The sequence below is a fragment of the Lolium rigidum genome, chromosome 1, assembly GCF_022539505.1.
Source record: "Lolium rigidum isolate FL_2022 chromosome 1, APGP_CSIRO_Lrig_0.1, whole genome shotgun sequence".
Taxonomy (NCBI): domain Eukaryota; kingdom Viridiplantae; phylum Streptophyta; class Magnoliopsida; order Poales; family Poaceae; genus Lolium; species Lolium rigidum.
Genome location: NC_061508.1, coordinates 232,597,166 through 232,604,693, shown reverse-complemented (window position 1 = coordinate 232,604,693; position 7,528 = coordinate 232,597,166). Strand labels below are relative to the sequence as shown.

Genomic DNA, 7,528 nt, shown 5'->3' with positions numbered 1-7,528 from the left:
GCATGTAGCTCAAGTTAAATTGTTTGACAAAGCTGATTCATAAGGCAGTTGACAATGCTGAATGATCCAACTTCCGTTAGTATAAGAAGTGGTTTCTCTTTCATACTGCATTTTCTGAATCTAGCTTAGATGTTACCTAATTAACCTTGGCCATTGTGGATTTTTGGTGATGTTCTTTCGGACAGGAGATAAAAAAAAGTAGCAATCTCTTTGATTTGTGTAAGGTTGCGACAAGCAAGAACTCATGTGTGCAAGAAACCATGTATTAAAAAATGTGGTGACCATTGCATCACTAAAGCTTATATTTCCATTTAGATCATAATTGTGCAGTTATTCTATAGCCGAGATTCTCATGTGACTTAAATTCAGTTTGCATCAGTTGACTGCATTTGTTACTGCATTTGTTACGACTATGTTTCAGATGATACCTGAGATGGTGGTGCCTCTTTTGGGACCAGAGGTGTAAGCCATGGTGGAAAGCATGAAAGGCGTTAACAAAACCTTGTTCACAATTCCACGCTTCCATAACAAAAAAACCCATTGGTAATGATAGTGGTATGTGACCCAGGACCGAATTTTGTAGGAAGGCATCAGTTCACATACTAGGCTTCAGATAAAATAATATCCAACTAGGAAAGAGTACATTTTAGTTACTTCATGATATCCTGAAATGCAAGTCATGTCCGGTCTTTTGAAGTAGGGACTTGATTGGAACTTGAATGCTATGTCCAGTTTTACATACATCAAGGTTAATTCCCTCTTATGTATTCTCAGCAGCATCTTCAGTTAGTTTCGATTAACCAATGTGTGAAAGATCATGAATGAAACGTTGCATTTGTTTATGGTTTGGGTGGTATGGTAGGACTCATATACAAGAGCTGAAAATTGGCACCAGCTTGTGTAAAATGAAGCTGAGCTATTAATCCCATAATTGGTTCTCTATTTCATCCTTTCATGGTTCAAATGCCACTCTGATATGTATATTGTAAATAATCATCTTTGATTAAGCTTTACAATTTAGAGTTTTCATTTGTTCTGAATAGAACAATGTTTGATGCAATTTACATTGCTCACGTGCAAGTATCATTTGATTAAGACTTGCAGTGTTTACATGACACTGGTAAATATTTGTGTATCTCAAGATGGACTTTTTTGTTGTTACTTATGCTATAACTGTAGCTGCTAATATTTTTGTCATCCTGTTACCTGTCAATAATTTATGGTATGTTCCAGATTGTTTATTCTTTCTAGCATATCTTAAAATATTTATCATGGTTTACTCTTGCTTCTAGGGCCTTGAGATATGTTACGACAAAGCTCTTTAATTGGGTATTTGCTACGGTCCGGAAGATGTGAGATGTCATGAAGAACTTTTTGAGAAGATGTCTTTGCTACAGCAGTTTCAGTTTATACGTCCTGAAAACTTGGATATGAGACCAGAATATCAGAATGAAACATCATGGCTGGTATGAAACTAACTTCTCCTCTTTATCTCAGAGTTTTGTTTTCAGTAGAGATTCATTTTTTTAGTTATTTTAGAGATTTCTCACCAACAGTTGTAACTCATGAAGTTGGAATTTAAGTTGACTTTGCTTGGATAAATGTGGCTAGGCCAAGTCTTTCTTCGGTATTAGGAATGATTCTAGTATTCATCATGCCATGCTGCTGTTTTTTTAGCGCGGTATCAGATCTTAGTATGATGCACCAAGCAAATGGACACTCTCCTTTTGGTGTGATTTATGATTGTATTTTGTCCTTTTCAGTATTTAAAAATGGCTCATCCACAGAAACATATACATACATAAATAAAAAAGATAATAACGTTCATTGTGTTTCCTGTAGCTCCTGAGATGGTGATAGTGTGATTGATGGGTGCACTTGCTATCTTGTATGAACGAAAACAAGTGAATCTTGCTAGTTCTGACTTTCTATGTTTCTGCAGCCAGTTGAAATTGTCGCACCCCGATCACATGCTAGTTTAATCAACCGCACCAGCAGAAGATAACTTTGACATGGCTCTCCAAGCTGTTGCTTGAGAACCCCAACGTGATTACAATTATAGCGCACTGAGCCTCTCATGTTTCAGCTTGAAGTGATGTAGCACAGGGAATTGTATTGTTTTCTGCTTTATATTGTTCCATGGAATACCGTATTCCAATCTTGTACACTCAAACATCTGATTTTGATGTTACATATTGTGATAGTGATGGTACTGGTATTCCAGATTATTTACTGTGGTGATTATGTTTTGGTTCTATTGGATTGTGTGAATTACTATTGGGGCAGTTCGCAAAGTGTCCCTAAATCCCTTTTGGGGCAGTTTGCAAAGTGTCCCTAAATCCCTTTTGGTGCAGTTTTTGAAAAGCCCCAAAATCCCTTTTGGGGCAGTTCGCAAAGTGCTCCTAAAGCCATTTTGGGGCAGTTTGTAAAGTGCCCCTAATCTCTTTTGAGGTAGTTTTCAAAGTGCCCCTGAAGCTCTTTTGGGGCAGTTCTCGAAGTGCCCTAATGTTATTTTGCGACAGTTCTCGAAGTGCCCCTAATGTCATTTTGGGGCAGTTCTGAAAATGCCCCTAAAGCTCTTTTGGAGCAGCTCTGAAAGTGCCTTGAAATACTTTTTGAGGCACTTCAATTAAACTGCCCCTAATACATTTAGGGACACAAGTATCTGGGGCATTTTTAAAACTGCCCCTAAAGGTAATTAGAAGCACTTTGTTAACATATAGGGGCACTTTGGAGTGCCTCAAAATGTAGTAGTGCACGTTGCTCTAGCGGTCCTCATCCTCAATCGTTCATGTCACGCCAAGGGCTCTCTCGACGCCATGTTCTAGGTGCCGGCAGGGCCTTATGCGCGCTTGTACGAAGACGACGGCTGCACGGCGTGGCTCGATCGACGGGCACGCCGACCGGTACATCGTGTATGGATTTCTGCTCGGCTGCATATGTCCACTCAAAAAAATGACCTGAATTATTGCTGGCTTCGCCATTCAATTCGAAACTATATATTAGCCGGTAGCCTGCTTGTACTCGGCACCATAGTTTCCTGCCCACCCAAGAAACTATTACTAGTACATCTCCACAATCACCATGGCCACGCCACCGGATCACTGCCTCACTGGTGACTGGTCGCTCGCCGTATCTGCTCAATCACCATGGCCGCGTCGCCGGGTCACTGGATCGGCGCTGGTGTCCATGCCATCGGCTCCCACAATGCCAAGGCCACCTTGACGCGCTTCTCCTCGCTAGCCACGTCCCCGCCATCACCGTGGGCACGCCGCCGGGCCACTGGATCGACGCTGGTGAGTGGTGGGCTGGTGGCTATGCCATCGGCCCCCACATTGTCGAGGCCGGATCGGTCGAACCCTCCAGAGATGGAGTACCAACGCAGCCGTCGTACCTGGTGCCCTGGTGGTGCTGATATAGAAATTCAAACCGACATTGATTTTATTCACGTGACAAATCTGTATCTCACATCCAGTTGTATAATCGCGTACGACAATAGGGCTGACACGGATACGAGCAGGAGAGCGAACAGCGTGCGCGATCGGGAGTGCGTTTGGCAAGGCCAGGTATTCAATATATAGGGACATCCGTATTGGTGAGAAATAGTTTGGATCGGTCACGATGTTTCGGATGTTGCTCAGCTCGCCCGGAATAGGTCAGCGATCGATAGCCTCGACCACGGACGACGGACCAAAACCAGGAAAAAGGACCAAACATACCGAACGAGGAAAGGCTTCGTACTCTAGATCGGTTTATTAGACGGACGAAAATTTGGTTCGGTTTTTTTTGACCTACCAACATCATCGATTCGTAACTTATTAGTAGAGATTAGGAAACAAGCCCATGCGTTGCAATGGGATATGCAAAATCTACAATAACAAAGACGCATAAAATAAATTCTTGTTGGCACGGCGGAAATTCCGCCGGGTTAGACGATGCTTGATCTGATATCTAAATCAATTGAATTGCCTCCGATTTTTCTCAATTACCATACTTCCTCCGATCCATATTAATTATCGCTAATATGACTATATTTGGACAAATTTTAGTTCTATATACATATATTAAGGACAATTAATAGGAATCGGGAGTATCAGCATACATGTCACATCCACAGCAGATAAAATCAAGTAGCTAGCATTGCTTCGTACGAATGCTTTCAACGAATGATAGCCTTACTTGGAATGCATGTTTCTTGTACCGTAGTATAACTAATATGTGTGATGACGTGGGCATAGTCCAGTGGTTGGGATCGCAGTGGCGCACCGCAACGATCAGAGTTCAATCCTTGTCAAGGACGAATTTCTGGAATTGCCACGCTAAGTTCCGCTTCTACTATATCAATGGTGTCTAGTTCCTCCTAGACAATGTTTCATAACTAATATGTGTGTGCACATAACTGCTTCAGTCTTATATACGGTACCAAGGATTTACCTTTTATTTCATGAGCCTCGTCAATAGATTCTTGATTAGAGAAGTTGTGCTATCACCGGTCTACAGACTATATAGTGTAGATTGTGCCACCGTGAAATTCAGTAACCAAGTATAAGGTATAAGCGTATTTGTGCGGCCAACCAAAGCAAGCACCCGATGAAGCTGCCGGTGCCGGATCATACGCAAGCCTAACACACGCCCAACTCCGTTGATTGCACCAAGTCCCTGGAAGAGCCATGGCGCGGCGAGATGGGGTACGCGAAATCGTGAATAAGCAGCAGCCATGAGAACAGGCACCCCTTGTCGATATGAAAGGCAACCTTGCGCTCTTGCTGGCCACGCAGCCTAGGCGGGTCACTCCTATCTTTCTGCTGCGCGTATTCGTCGCCATCGCCCTGGTTGGCACTTGGCACTCCAGACGTGCTCCAGTGACAGCGCGCCTACTGCTGCCATGCATTGTCTGTCATTGGCAGCAGCGTGAGCGCGGAATAATCTAGGAGGCATCGAGCATGGTCGAGACAGGGAGCGTGAGGATCTCGGAGTCGTGGTTGCAGCGGTCGAGGTAGAATCCCTTGCTCTAAACAAATCTTGATCGGCTCGTCTGGATTTTCCTGTCTCAGTGTGAAATATGCCCACGCGTTGCGGCGGATTAATTTTTACTGAATATATTATTTCACAGGAATGCAACTACCATCGATAATATTTGAGAATATGTTTTTCCTAATTTTTAGGTGTCCAACTCTGTCTCTAAATCTCAGTCACCTAGATTACCTTTTTAGCTAGTTTTCCTATTTTTATATTTGATAAAATCTAAAGTCACCTAAAATTACAGTATAGATAGTTTGCAGATTGAGCCGAAAATAAGGGGCCTCCTCACCTAGACACTAGTAGGGAAAGCCTCATCAGTGGCGCACGAAAACTTTATTCTGTGGCGCACGGGGGTTTCTGTGGCGCACCGAACCATGCGCCACAGAATTAAGGTGTTCTGTGGCGCACACGGGCCAGCTGCGCCACAGAAATAGGTGCGCCACTGAATTCTATTTTGGTGCGCCGCAGAACAATGTACATATATACTCGATTTTGTGCTCCCTGGTGTATTATACAGGTTTTGTACACAGTATACAGGTATAATATAGACAGATATAATATGGACACATATAACATAGCAACATTATACATCATCATCACAGTACTTAGAGCCCGATCGAGATACATATATAGTGGCAAGTGTCAAATGTTTTGCATACAACTCTTAATTCATACAAAATTCACAATTTCGAGATACAAAGTAGTCTTCATCCGGTTCCTCCTTTGCTCCCTCCTCTCTACCCACCAGGCTCGCTTGCATCGGGGTCTTTATCCGGTTCCTACTATGATTAAAATGGAAGAAAGTGAGACCAACAAGTCCCATGCATAAGAGAAATGGAATAAATACCAAAGCAAATGGAATGACAAAATGGAATAAGTGCCTCATACATTGTTGGTCAACACAAATATTAACATTCCGGGATGGCGTCAGTGAGACCAAGTCCGATGCACAAGAGATTGATATTTGTGCTATCTTACCAGGCTCACTTACGCCACCCCAGAGTGTACCGGTGACCAAACATTTTAATCATCGGCATTTTGAAAATACCAAAGCAAATGGAATGACAAAATGGAATAAGTGCCTCATACATTGTTGGTCAAGGACTGAAGCGCGGCAACACGGGCCGGCATGATGCTAGGGAGACCGGCACGGTCTTTGCATCAAGGACTAGTTCACTGGACGGCGAGAGAAGCAAAGTGGCATCTGCTGCAAAGTACTCTACACCTGTGGAGTCTGACGATAGTGGTGATGGCGATTATCATTATTCCCTCGGTGTGTCCAATCGTGGTCCGGCCATGGAGAAAAGCGCAGAGCGCAGGAGACGCGGCCACAAGAGAGGCGGTTGGGACTGGCGTGGTTCTGCGCCGGAGAGGCAGGTCGGCGTTGTTGTCTCGTCAAGGACTCGTTCACGGAACGGCGGCCGGGGAAAGGGGGGCCCATCTACAAAGTATATTGCGGCGTATAGGTGACCAAACATTCTAATCATCGGCACTAAAATGGAAGAAAGAGCCAAGTGGTATCTCAACTAGATATCATATACCTCATACTTTGTTGGTCGAAAGAAATATTAACATTCAGGGATGGGGTCAGCGAGGCCAGGTAGGATGCACAAGAGATTGATATTTGTGTCATCGCACCAGGCTCAGTGGCCCCACCCCAGAGTGTACAAGTGACCAAACAATTTAATCATCAGCACTAAAATGGAAGAACATGCAATTAAGAAGTAGCTAGTATGAACTAAATGGAATGCCTCATACTTTGTTGGTCGAAACAAATATTAACATCCAGAGATGGAGTAAGTGAGGCCAGGTAGGATGCACAAGATATTGATATTTGTGCCATCACACCAGGCTCACTTGCTCCACCCCCGAGTGTACGAGTGATCGACCAACCATCTAATCATCGGCAAGTACAAAAACAACACCAAACCAACAACCATGGTGACATAAGTCAAGATGCTCAAACACACATAGCATGCATGGAGCAGATGCTCCAAAGGGATTATTCATCACTTGGTATATAGACCAAGTGATGCTGGCAAAAGAGAGGCCAATCAAGAACCAGTAAATGCAGTAAGTGATAGATATGCCTAAACAAGCAACAACACATAGCATATCCCAGCTAACCAGATAAAACCAACCTTGACAGCCAACTTAATAACCTAGCATCACCTAGTCTTTTAAACCATCAGAAACTTCCCATTTTCTTCAAAGGATAACACAGTGGCATTCATTTACATGATCCCCTACTGTGTATATCTCTATTTTCATCAAAGCCAACAAGAAATAGAAATTTATCATTACTCAGCTTGAGTTCGGAACAAAGTCAGGGTACCATAAGGGATTATTCATCACTTGGTAGTAACCAAGTGATGCCGGCAAGAGAGAGGCCAAGCCTCGAGCTAGTCAATCCAAGTAGAGATGGATATGCATAAGTAAGCAAGAACACATAGCCTATCCAACTTAACCAGATAAAACCAACCTTGACAGCCAACTTAATAACCTA

The 7,528-nt window shown here is 43.3% G+C and overlaps 1 long non-coding RNA gene across 1 annotated transcript; it reads left to right on the top strand.

Annotated features, from left to right (window-relative positions):
* Positions 1-977: 977 nt before the first annotated feature.
* Positions 978-2,013, top strand: LOC124683309. The gene is made up of 2 exons (XR_006996629.1): positions 978-1,466; positions 1,943-2,013. It is a non-coding gene; the product is annotated as an uncharacterized LOC124683309 (long non-coding RNA).
* The last annotated feature ends 5,515 nt before the right edge of the window (positions 2,014-7,528 follow it).